At 35.1% G+C, this 13,729-nt stretch overlaps 1 pseudogene; it reads left to right on the top strand.

Annotated features, from left to right (window-relative positions):
• The window catches only part of LOC109079548, a 55,075-nt pseudogene that overhangs the window by 34,695 nt on the left and 6,651 nt on the right, over positions 1-13,729 (top strand).

The raw sequence follows: 13,729 nt of genomic DNA, 5'->3' as shown, positions 1-13,729 counted from the left end.
GCACAGGGAGCGACATGGAGCTGGATTTTATTGTTGCTGAAACTGCTGAGACTGATAAAATCTTTTTGACAGCGAGAGTAAATCCATTTAGCAGGACCACGGATAAGTCCGGAATAACACTTTTGGACGAGCAGGAGCGTTAGCTACTGTAGGACCATCATATCACTTCCACCTGCTGGATCTGCAAAGCCGCAGGTGCCTTCATTGCACTGTGCTGTTGCGGAATTTAACTGCCACTTGCCCAATTACTGTAATTGTCTCGCATAATTCGCTTCCTCCTGTTGTTGTTTCAGGATGCCCTCCACATAATCTACTCGGAGTGTACAGGAAGCTATCGTTTCCTTCAGTATAAGACACTAATAAATGCACCCTGTACGGTACCTGTAGAATATAAAGTTTAGTGGGTCACGAAAACAGGTGGAGGTGTGAAGGTTTTCGTATTTCCTATCAAATCAGGTGCCTTTATGATACGCAGAGGCCGCAGGCAAAATTACTATGCTAGTCTATACTAGTTCTAATCACATCTGTGTCCTAGATTTGTTTATCGTTATATTTTTTATTTATTTGAATAAGGTACCATGTAACTTTTCTTAATCAACATTGAAATAACTCTAAATGTACCGACGAGAGTTATCCAGGAAAAAGGCATTTTTTCGTTGACCGCCGCCACACTTTGCCTGATGGTGCTTGAAAAAAGCAACAAAAACTGCAGCAATTTTGATTGATGTTGTTATAAATGTAAAAGAGTTATACAAAATGGGTTTTTTCTTTGGCTGATGTTTTGAATGATGTTGTGAAAAAACAAAAAACGAACAAAATGAGTGCCACTCAACATTAAAGTGCTAGACCATTTCTGTTTTTGTTTCAGATCTTAAATAATAAGCTAAATGTTTAATGCAGATTAAAAAAGTGTACCCGAGCTCATGCAGCATGTACGCAGCAATCTTTCTTTGGAAACAATGACGAACAAATCAGTGGTCTGCCCTGCTAACATGAATGAAAAGAGCACAGATCAAAGTTATGTGCACTCGGGGGGTGAATTGTTTCGGTAGCCTAATTTCACCAAAGTATGGGACATCAAATTTGGCTACATGTCACATCACTTCCATTAAAAAACCATGGGCATGTAACAATCTTTCTTGGATGACCTCCAAATCATTCATGCAGCATGTACACAGAATCTTTCTTTGGATCATGACTCAAATCTAGTGGATTTGGAGCAGTTTAAATGAGTGTGTGAGTTTGAGTTCCTGCTTTCTTCTCCGAGGACGACTCCCAGTCGAACGACTCCAGTGACTCGGACAGCAGCAGCAGTCAGAGTGACGATGTGGATCAGGAGACTTTCCTGCTGGACGAGCCTCTAGAGAGAACCACGGGCTCGGCGCATGCTAACAGTGCGGCCCAGGCGCCGCGGTCCATGCAGTTGGGCTGTTCGCACGACACCCAGCCAGCGCTCCGCCGGCGGCGCCCCGTCCAGCTCATCCACACCTGCTGGTCAGTATCTCACACCACCTGTCCCACAAAAAGTGATGACCGGCACCAGCTCAAAAAAAAACATAGAGAAGTTGCATCTTATTATTGCATTTATAAATCAAAAAAGATGCATTTTAGTTCGCCTCAATGTTGCATTCAGAATATAATGGTGCATTCAAGTCAGGTCAGAAAGATCGTTTTTGAGTTGGTGCCGTGTCGGTGAGAGAGTAAGCTGGATGCAGTAGATGCAGTGTCTGTATAGATGGTAAATTTGATTGAATTTAATGAAATTAATTCATTGAAATTATTTTTTTTTTACAATAAAACTAGATAAGTTGCATGTACAAAATATAACAGTTCTGTACAACTATAGCTGGATTTATAGAGTTTTATTATATAATTGTTTTTATATATTAACACCTTATTGAATTGAATAAAAAAAAACAAAAAATATGATTTTGATTTGTTCTTATTATTATTATTTTTTTTTTGTTGTTTTTGATTTTTTTTTTTTTTTTTTTTTATTTTTATGTAGTACAAAGCCCAACAAGACTTTTTTCATCCTTTTGATAATATTTTACATTATTATTTTAGTATTATGTAATATTGAAATATTTCTTATTTTATTATAATATATTTTTATTTTTGATATATTTATTATTGTAATATTTTTTTTATTATTATTTTTATTATTTTTTTTTTTTTTTTATTATTGTAATTTCAGTACTTCATCTTAAATTAAGCGATAGTTCACCCAAAAATTTAAATTGTCATCTTTTATTAATTCATTCATCATTTTTATATCATTTTAAGAAAAGTTAGATTTTTTTCTTAGTTTTAGTTAACATTGACAACAGTGACACTGTTATTAATTTTTTCTCTTTGACGTTGCAATCTTGCTCCAACCAAAGTGACTTGAATGCATCTAATGTCATAATTACCCCTTCTACTCAGGACTTGAATGCGCCATAATCCACAGCACGTTTCAGATGATAAAAAACAAATTATATTCTGGAAAATATAAGGAATTTAACATTACTAGCAATAATTCTAGTGTCTCCTTCAGCGAGCTCCACGGGCCTCATCTACATCGATCCTTCAAACCTGCGACGGAGCAGCGCCATCAGCACGAGCGCAGCAGCCGCCGCAGCAGCCCTGGAGGCCAGTAACTCCAGCAGCTACCTGACATCCGCCAGCAGCCTGGCTCGGGCCTACAGCATCGTCATCCGCCAGATCTCCGACCTCATGAGCCTCATACCCAAATACAACCACCTGGTCTACTCGCAGTACACCGCTGCTGCCGTCTAACTTATCTGTACGAGGGTGAGTGTGAGTGTGAGTCGCTCTTCCTTCACCCGATCAAATCAGACTGCAATAAAGACAAAATATAAGAGGATAATGTCATTTTGCAGAACTTTGTGGAGGATAAGTTGATCCCCACCTGGAACTGGATGGTGTCCATCATGGATTCCACTGAAGCGCAGCTGCGTTACGGCTCGGCTCTGTCATCAGCCGGGGATCCTGGTCACCCGAGCCACCCGCTGCACGCTTCACAACACAGGAGTCGGCAGGGCGGCACAGGCCGCCGGGAGCGCATGACGGCGCGAGAGGGCCAGTCTCCGCACCCTTGAAGGTCGAAGGTAAGGCCTTTGGGCATTTAAACTTACTTTTAAATGGATTGTTCACAAAAAATGAAAATTCTGTCATCAAGTTGTTGCAAACCTGTATGAGAATGTTAGCAACCAAACAGTTGACGGTAGCCATTGTATGGAAAAAAAAAAATACTATTGAAGTCAATGGCTACCGTCAACTGTTTGGTTACTAACATTCTTCAGAATATCATCTTTTGTGTTCAACAGTTGAAAGAAACTCATACGGGTTTGGAACGACATGAGGACTTTCCCTTTAAGTCTGTTTGAAATTAAAATTCTCATTTTCTCATTTCTGTGGTTCCCTCGACAGAAACCCAATAGGAAGTTCCCAGTGGTTTCTGGATTATTTCAGAATTTTTACATAATTTTTTTATAATTTTAACATGTTTTGTTCATGATAATCTTCACAAATGAACAACTTTTATGAATTTTGAAGCAGAAGTAAAATATAAAAACAAGCTTTTTATTATAAACGAGCTGTGAAAGCAACTAGTGAGTAGATGAGTTTGTTTGGTGTTGTGCCACACAGCCACTCGTTAACAATCGCAGACAGTTTTCGGTTTTTGTTTAGTTTGTTTTATTTGGTTTTATTTATTTAAATGTTTTCTTTTTATACCTTTTTTTTTTGTTTTTTTTTTAGTTTCATATTTATTGTCGTTTTATTTAGTTTAAATTTTATTTATTTTTGTTTGTTAAATATTTTTTTAAAATTTGTGTTTATTTTATTTTTATTATTTTATTAATTTACTTTTTAAATCTTATTTAGTTTTAATTAAAAAAATTTCTTTTTATACCTTTTTTATTTTTATTTATTTATTTTTATGTTTGTTTAATAATTTTTTTTAAATTTCTGTTTGTTTATTTTATTTTTATTATTATTTTATTAATTGACTTTTTAAATCTTATTTAGTTTTAATTTCAATTTTTTCTTTTTATACCTTATTTTTTTTATTTATTTAGTTATGTGGAGTATTTTATATTGTGGAATAAATTTGTTTCAGATGTTATTTCAGGCATTTAACCAAACACCTTTTGACTTCAGTATGTTGGAGTCGGACGTGCTAAACATCATCCCTGCAGCACTGTATTGTCGTATTATAATTTAACTCTCTGTGTTCCAGGCGCGCCGCGACACTTCTGACGGCTCGTCAGGGGATGATGTCGGCTCGAGGAGACTTCCTGAACTACGCTCTGTCTCTGATGCGTTCCCATAACGACGAGCATTCAGACGTTCTTCCTGTGCTGGACGTGTGTTCGCTCAAACACGTGGCGTACGTCTTCCAGGCCCTCATCTACTGGATCAAAGCCATGAATCTGCAGACGACGCTCGACACCACTCAGATTGACCGGAAGAGGTACACCACCCATATATGACTTTAGTAGTGTTTAGTGTGGATGATAACTTTTTTTAACTTTTTATTGATATTTGACAGTGATATTTAGTATTATATTATTTAGAAATATTTAAAAAAATTTTAGTTAATTTTGTGCTTTTGTCATTTTTATTAGCTTTCAAAAAATATTAGTTTTAGTACTTAATCTTACTAGATTTCAGTTAGTTGCCAAGGCAACATTTTTTAAGTTTTTCATTGAATATTTATTTCAGCTATTTTAATTAATGAAAGGCTTTAGTTAAGGCTTTTTTCCCTTTCTTTGAACTGGTTTTAAATGGGGAATTATTGTTTGCGATGGTCAACTTGGACTAGTGAATTTACTTCTGAAAAGCTAACCATTTTCTTATACTTTTTACAAATATTTTAGCGTTTTCCTGAAAGTTTGCACAACTTTTCAACACTAAAACGTACAAAAAAAAATCGTTACTTTTAAAAAAAAAAAAAGGCAATCATAAAAAGAAAATTTAGTTTAATTTAAGCTTTTTTTTGTTTCATTTAGTTTAACTTGATGTATTAAACTAAAGCTGAAATAAAAATTAATAACTATATAGACGTTAAAAAATAAAAATAAAAATTTGACTAACACACAATAAATTTACTACAATTTTTACTTAAACTAAAATGAAAATCCATACTATTAAAAAACTGAAAATATCACTTTTTACTGATTTCTAAATATTTTTCTCGTCCTGTTTCAGGAATCGTGAGCTGCTGGAGCTCGGCCTGGACAATGAGGACTCGGAGCACGAGAACGACGAGGACACCAATCAGAGTGAGTGAATATTTTAAGCATTTTTTCCGTTAATGCTATGCACAAACCTCACGAGCCAAAAAGTGGACCTGGCAGATTCAGATGTGTGCGGAGCTGCTGTCCAATCAAACGGCTTCGTTACTCTGGACTCCACAGGCTCCACCCTGCAGGACAAGGACGAGGAGTCGGTCCCTGCTGAGACCGGACAGCACCATCCGTTTTTCCGCCGCTCGGACTCCATGACCTTCCTGGGATGCATCCCTCCCAACCCTTTCGAAGTGCCCCTCGCTGAGGCCATTCCTCTGGCTGACCAGCCGCATCTCCTGCAGGTCAGAGACGCCCTTTACCTGCGCTGTCATGTCCTCTGTTAGAGGTGGTTTGTGATGTCATTCCAGATGGCTATAGAGTCTGTAACACTGCTGTTTTCCTCTTCATCTCACAGCCCAATGCCAGAAAGGAGGACTTGTTTGGAAGACCAAGTCAGGGTCTGTATTCATCTTCGTATATAGCCAGTAAAGGCCTCACGGATCTGACTGTGGACATGAATTGCTTGCAGGTAAACATGGCTCACTTTTCTTTTTCTTTTTTTTTTTTTCTTTTTTTAACAGTGCTGAAAATAGGTGCATTTTTTATAAAAAAAAAAAAAAAAAGAGTGATTTTAAATAAATATAAAAATTTCAAATTGTTATATTGTATTTTGCATTGTGAAGTTTTATGTTTATATTGATTTTAAATAAATATATGTAATGTATGTGTTTTTGTGTGTGTGTTTTAGCTATTGGTTTATATTTGTGTTTTTGTACATTTTCAATCTTTATTTTTTAATTATATTTTTTTTTTTAAATATATTTTTTTTTTATTTTTTTTTTTTTAATTTTTTATTTTTTTTTTTTTTTTATTTTATTTTTTAATTTTGTTTTTTAGTTTTATGTAATTTGTTTTATTTTTATTTATTTTTTTATTGCTTTTTTGCAAGTAGTTTTATGTCTGTTTTGTTTTATTTTTATTTATTTTTTTTTTTCTTTTTTGCAATATTTTTTGTTTATTTTTATATGTAGTTTTTGTTTTATACACATATAATATAAAAACCTTTTGTGGCAAAACTGATTTCTCAGTGTTTCTCAGTGCAGTCATAAATGCTTCTCAAAATCAGTGAGCAATAAAACTATTTTTACAATATTTTACTACGGGTAATTCTCATCCCAGATTCTACCCACAAAGATGTCGTATTCGGCGAACATGAAGAACGTGATGAGTATGGAGTCTCGGCAGAGGGGTGGCGAGGGGCCGCCGGCTGCGGAGCAGGACATGACAAAGATGTCGTTTTGTCTAAACGGGTGCGTTGGAGTAAATGGTTTGGTGTAAACACGTTGAAGTTCGGCCTGATGGTATGGATGCACAGTTTTGGACGAGGGAGACTGCTGTCAGTGTTCGGTTATTTTATGTAAGTCAGCACATTCAGTAAGCGACTCCGTGAGCGACTCAGTGAGTGACGGTTCTCGTTCGTTTCCTCCAGTCCGCACTGCAGCTTTATGGGGATGGTGATCTCTCACGACATGCTGCTGGGCCGCTGGCGGCTTTCTCTGGAGCTGTTCGGCCGTGTCTTCATGGAGGACGTGGGAGCGGAACCGGGATCTGTGAGTACGGCTCATTTCTGCGCTTTGCTTTGAGAGTAAGCGTTTCGTTTCCAGTGATAACCCTCTCCTTCGAACGGTGCAGATCCTGACTGAACTGGGTGGTTTCGAGGTGAAGGAGTCCAAGTTCCGGCGCGAGATGGAGAAGCTGAGGAACCTGCAGTCACGTGATCTGGCCCTGGAGGTGGACCGCGACCGAGAGCAGCTCATCCAGCAGACCATGCGGCAGATCAACGCTCACCAAGTTCCGGGGCGATGTGGGCAGATCAACGCTCACTTCGGCCGCCGCTGCACCACTACACCCATGGCAGTGCACCGCGTCAAAGTGACTTTCAAGGATGAACCTGGAGAGGGCAGCGGAGTGGCGCGGAGCTTTTACACGGCTATCGCACAGGCCTTCCTCTCCAACGACAAGCTGCCCAATCTGGACTGCGTACAGAGTGTTAGCAAGGGAATGCAGGCTAGCAGTATGTATTTATTTATTTATTTATTTATTTTTTAGCCCTTTTTACCATTTTTATTGGAGGTTTACGATTTTTTTTTTAAAGCGTAATTTGATGTTTTTCAATCCTTAGTACCTTTTATTTTTTATTTTCCTGATTTATTTATTTATTTATTTTTTTCTGATAATTTTTTTTTGTCTTGAAGGGATGTCCATGTTGTCTGATTTTGCAGATCTTATGCAGCGGCTGAGGAACCGAGACCGTGAGCGTGAGAGGAGGAGCGGAGGACTGAGAGCTGCATCCAGACGAGACCGTGATAGGTGACTTTTTTTTTCTTTTTTTTAATATACCATTCTTTACAATTATTTAAAACTAAAGATAATCTGTTATGATATATTAATGTATTTTCTGGTGGAATAAATGTAAGTGTAAATGTATATTAATCTTTATGGGATAAAAAAACAACAAAAAAACTACCATTTAAAACTATTTAATTATTTAAAATAAAAGATCATCTTTCCTGATATATTCATGTATTTTCTGGCAAAATAAATTTCAGCAATATTTTTTTGAGGAAGTTTTTTAAAATTCCATGATATAAAATTATTTATTATTATGATTATTCTATTTCTTTAAGATCATCTTTCATGATATATTTATGTATTTTCTGGCAAAATAAATTTCAGCAATATTAATTTTTTTGGAAGTTTTTAAAAAATACCATGATTTAAAATTATTTATTAATCATATTTTTTTTAAAGCTCATCTTTCATGATATATTCATGTATTTTCTGTCAAAATAAATTTATAGTTTTTAAAAATACAATTATTTAAAATTATTATTTTATTAATATTATTATTTTATTTTATAAGATCATCTTTCATAATATATTCATGTATTTTCTAGCAAAGTAAATTTAAGCAGTATTATTAATTGTAAGGTCTTTTTTTTTTTTTTTTTAATGCCATTATGTAAAATTATTATTATTATTGAGAAAAAAAAAATATTTTTTGATATATTTATGTGTTTTCTGGCAATATAAATTTAAGCAGTATTATTAATTCTAAGGATTTCTTTCTTTTTTTTTTTTTTTTTTTAAATGCCATTATGTAAAATTATTATTATTATTGAGGAAAAAAAAAAATCTTTTATTATATATTCATGTGTTTTCTGGCAAAATATATTTTTGAGCAATACTATTGCTTTTTAAACTATTGATTTAAAAAATGCCATTTATTTAAAATGAATTATTTTATTTATATATAGTAATTAAAGAAGCCACACTTTTGTCATACCACACGTTTTTTGCAGGGACTCGAGGAGACAGCTGTCGATCGACACACGGCCGTTCAGACCTGCATCAGAAGGGAACCCCAGCGATGAGCCGGAGCCGCTGCCGGCTCACAGACAAGCTCTAGGAGAGAGACTGTACCCACGAGTGCACGCCATGCAGCCGGTAGACCAGCACAGCCATCAGTATTCATGAACACTTGGCTTCTGAGAAGTGAGGAGTTTAGTGTGGGACATATGCTTTTCTCTACAGGCTTTTGCCAGTAAAATCACAGGGATGCTGCTGGAGCTCTCTCCCGCTCAGCTGCTGCTGCTCCTGGCCAGTGAGGACTCTCTCAGAGCCCGTGTGGAGGAGGCCATGGAGCTCCTCATAACTCACGGAAGGTGAATCATCTCGCCACACCTGTCAGGAACATGTGCCGCTCATATTTCACACAAAAATAAGAATTCCTTATATATATATATATATATATATACATATATATTAATTACATGCGTAATTTAATTTTTCTGTAATATAGTAGTTAATGTAAATATTTACCATTATTTTATAATTATTAAATAGTTTTATTAATATATAAATTATTATAATTATTAAATGCTTAAATTAATTGCTGTTATTTATATTATTTAATATATATTCGGTAATTAAATATTAATTACATATGTAATTATAGTAGTTAAATGTAAATATTTATTGTAATATTTTATAATTATTAAATAGTATAATTAAAATCACATAATTATTAAATGCTATTAAATGTTACATTTTTAAATGGTTAAATACTGTAATATTATTAATTTTATATATCATAAAAATAAATTAAATTATGAACCTAATTATTTACTGTTATTTATAGTATTAAATATATATTTAATAATTACATATGTAATTTTTTTTATGTAATTATAGTAGTTTATAATGTAAATATTCACTATTATAATATTTTATAATTATTAAATAGTATAATTAAAATTATATAATTATAAAATGCTATTAAATGTTACAGTTTTAATTATTAAATACTATAATATTATTAAATATATATACTATAATATCACAAAAATGAAATTACATAAATTATTAACCTAATTATTTACTGTGTTTTATAGTATTTAACAATTATTAAACAGTATAGTTAAAATAATTATTAAATGTACATCTTAATTTGATACTATAATAAAAACTACATTGAGTATTATTATTCTTTAAAAATGCAATTAATTAAATTTATGTATTGCATTTGATTTTGTGGTGACCTGGATATTTTTTTGAAGTACACATGAATGAGCTTCTCTCTCTTTCTCAGGGAAAACGGCGCTGACAGTATACTGGACCTCGGCCTCCTCGACACTCCTGAAAAAGCACAGGTATGTTGATTCTAAAACCCTAAAGACTCTTCTCTGGTCCTTTGCATCAGGTTAGGTTCAGCGTATGAGCTCGGCTCTTATGATCTGTATGGTCTGATGTCATTCTCATATTCCACCAGCAGGAGAACCGAAAGAGGCACGGTTCGACCCGCAGTGTGGTTGACATGGAGCTGGATGACCCTGATGACGGGGACGATAACGCTCCTCTGTTCTATCAACCCGGCAAGAGGGGCTTCTACTCGCCCCGTCCAGGCAAGAACACGGAGGCCAGGCTCAACTGCTTCCGAAACTTGAGGTGGGTGATACTGAGGCGGGTTCGACTGAGCGTTTGTGTGAGATTCTGTGTGAGTTGATGAAGCACTGGATGAACTTCTGACTAATGACCCTGATCTTCTGCCTCCAGGATCCTTGGCTTATGTCTGTTACAGAATGAACTTTGCCCCATCACCCTCACCAGACACGTCATCAAGGTGCTGCTCGGCAGGAAGGTGAATATCTCAACACTAATACATTTTTTAATAATAGTGACAGGATTATTCTCCAATCGCCGAGGTTGTGCCCTTTTTTAAAAAAAAATATTTTTATTTTTTTTCCCCCAAATTCTATTTTCATTTTTATGGATTATGATAATGGTTAAATTAAATTTTAGTAAAAGCATGTCTATTTAATTGAACTCATGAAAATTTGAAGTTGTTAAATTGTAAAAGTTTCATGATTTCAATTAATTACGCATGCTTTTTGATTAGTAACATTTAATTAAACCATTAAAACTATTTGATTGAGATTATGGAATTAATAAAGAGTATGGTTATTTGGGGTAAATATTAATTTAAAATTGCTGTGGTAAGATTTTTTTTATATGTGTATAATAAGCTCATTTTTATTAAACAAAAATCAAAATTATGTTCACTTAATGACTCACCCTCATGTTCGTCCAAACCCGTGAGACCTCGCGATTCATCTTCGAACACAGTACTAGAGATATTTTAGATTTAGTCCTAGAGCTGTTCTGTCCCTCCATTGAGAATGTATAGTACGGTGATAGCTGGTCCACGGCCAGAAAGGGGTACTAAAAACATCTTCAAAGTAGTTCCATGTGACAATCAAGAGGGTCCCGTTAGAATTTTATTGAAGAGCATCGAAAATAACATTTTGGTCCAAAAATATCAAAAACTACGACTTTATTCAGCATATGACTTCTCTCCCGGGTCCTGGTGGGGGTGTTTGAGCGCGCCTTCACAGCACATCCGTTCGGCGAAACGAATCACGCTCGATTGTAAACCGGATCTTCTTGAAACAGTTCACCAAATCGACTGACATCGTTTGAAACGGTTTGCCGTCAACAATACGCATTAATCCACAAATGACTTAAGAGAGCGTGTTAACTTTTTTTAACAAATGCTGACACACCCTCTGAGTTCAATAAAAGCCAATATCCCCGGAGTAAATTGCATTTACTCAGAACAGTACACTGACTGAACTGATGTACCGAGCCAGAATAACGAACGAAACATGACTCGTTCTCTGAGTCAAGTAACCGGTTGCATCGTTTTTTCGGATCAACCGGTAGTGATGGGAAGTTCTTGTTCTTCTCTCCGCGAACCGTATTTCTTTCGGACAGTTTAATTCACCATAAACCGGGTTGCCGAAAACGGTTCCACCATTTCTTTTGCGCCTCGACCGTAATGACTTCATCATTGGCGATGAGTGCCCTTGATTCAAGCCTTCGTTTGTACCGCGTTCATAACATTAGCACAGAATCAGTTTCAGAATCAATCACCAAAAGAACCCAGATTTCGTTCAGACGCGCTGTGTTGTCAGTCCTGAATCACGCATGCGCAGTAATCATCGCGCCTCGCTTCTTTCTCGAAACCGGACGCGTACCACACAAACAGTGTCCGTGAACTCGAGAACGAGTCACTGTTTTCGTTCGTTCGTTATTCTGGCCGGCTCAGTGTTCATCAGTTTTCTCTCTTCACAGCATTCAGGGTCAGTGTTTGTTTAGTAAATGAATTACTCCCTGGAATATTGGGTTTATTTGAACGCAGAGGGAGTGTCCAGCCATGTTAAAAAAGTAACCAAGGCTTTTAAGTCTTTGTGGATAATGCTTATTGGTTGCCAACGCGAACCGTTTCAAACGATTCAGTTCGATTTGGTGGAACTGGTTCAGAGATCCGGTTACATCGATTGATTCGTTCGCGAACCGGATGGTGATTAGCTGTGGAACGCGCTGCTCATATCAGACCCGGGAGAGACAGTCAATGCTGAAATAAATCGTGTTTTTGATATTTTTGACCAAAAATGTATTTTTCTGTGCTTCAAAAAATGTCTAACGTGAAATCCCTCTGATGTCACATGACTACTTTGAAGATGTTTTTATCTACCTTCTTCCTGGCCGTGGACATATAACGTACTACATTCTCATGGAGGGACAGAAAGCTCTCGGACTAAATCGAAAATATCTTAAAACTGTGTTCTGGTGATGAACTGAGGTCTAACGGGTTTGAATTTGTTTAGGGTAAGTCGTTAATGTCATTATCATTTTGGTAACTATCCCTTTAACAACAGATTTTTAAAAGTTTAACAAAAATAACCTTTTATGGCTCAGTGAAGTATTTATTTATTTATTTATTTATTTAAGTATTTTTTCCAAAATTTTGTTTTATAGTATAAATTTTAAAATTTAGGGAAATTTTGAATATTAAAATAAAATAAAAAATATATTTTTCGTAGTGGAGTATTTTATGTTTTGTTGTTTTTTTTTTTTTTAAATCAGAATTTGGAAAAAGTAAAAAGAGAGCTTTTGGGGGTACTGTAGAGCCGTTTTATTTTTTCCAAACTCTGTTCCGTTTTAATTTTTCTGGATGCCGTTTTATTAAAATTAATAGTAAAAGGGCATGTCTAATTAATTGAAATCATGAAACTTGTACAGTTTAACAATTTATTTAAAGTTCAAGTTTCATGACTTCGATTAGACATTCTTTCTGATTACTAATATTTAATTAAACCATTAAAATGGAAAACACAGAAGGTGGAAAAAAACACTTCACATGTCCCTATAAAGGTAATTCTTGTAATGCAAATTAACAATTTTATTCAAAGTTTAACAAAAATTACCCTTTTAGGCTCCTATAAATTTTTTTTTTTTCCCAAATTCTGTTCTTCTATTTTATTTTTTCTGTACTCCGCTTTAATGGTATAATTCAGTTAATAATCAAAAAGCATGTCTAATCACTTTGAAATGTTTTATTTGTTGTCTGGATTAACTGTTCTGACTTTATAATTTAATACAAACCTATCAAAAATGGTTGTAATTAAATGAAGGCATACAATTTGACATTTTAAAAATCAAAAATAACGATACTTAAAAAAAAAATTCCATTTTTTTTTTTTTTTTTTTTTTTTTTTTTTTTTTTTTTATGTTATTTTTTTTTAATGTTTTTTGTTTTATTCTTTTCTCGTAGTGTAGTGTTTTTTTTCTTGTGTTCTCTTCTTCTCTTGTCTGCAGGTCAACTGGCACGACTTTGCGTTCTTTTTATGTACTGTAAATGTCGAGAGCTTGCGGCAGCTGATCCGTCCTCTCAGGGCACCGAGGAGGCGGATGCCTGTGTTTTTGCAGCGCTGGACCTGGCCTTTCGCCATCGACCTCTGCAGGAGGAGGGATCCGACAGGTAACGCTTGCTTCTCCCCTTGCGTCAGCGATTAGGCTCGGTCCTGTGC

This window comes from Cyprinus carpio, unplaced genomic scaffold, assembly GCF_018340385.1.
Source record: "Cyprinus carpio isolate SPL01 unplaced genomic scaffold, ASM1834038v1 S000006719, whole genome shotgun sequence".
NCBI classification, from domain to species: domain Eukaryota; kingdom Metazoa; phylum Chordata; class Actinopteri; order Cypriniformes; family Cyprinidae; genus Cyprinus; species Cyprinus carpio.
The sequence above is the reverse complement of the archived record's forward strand: the minus strand, read 5'-3'. Positions and strand labels throughout refer to the sequence as shown.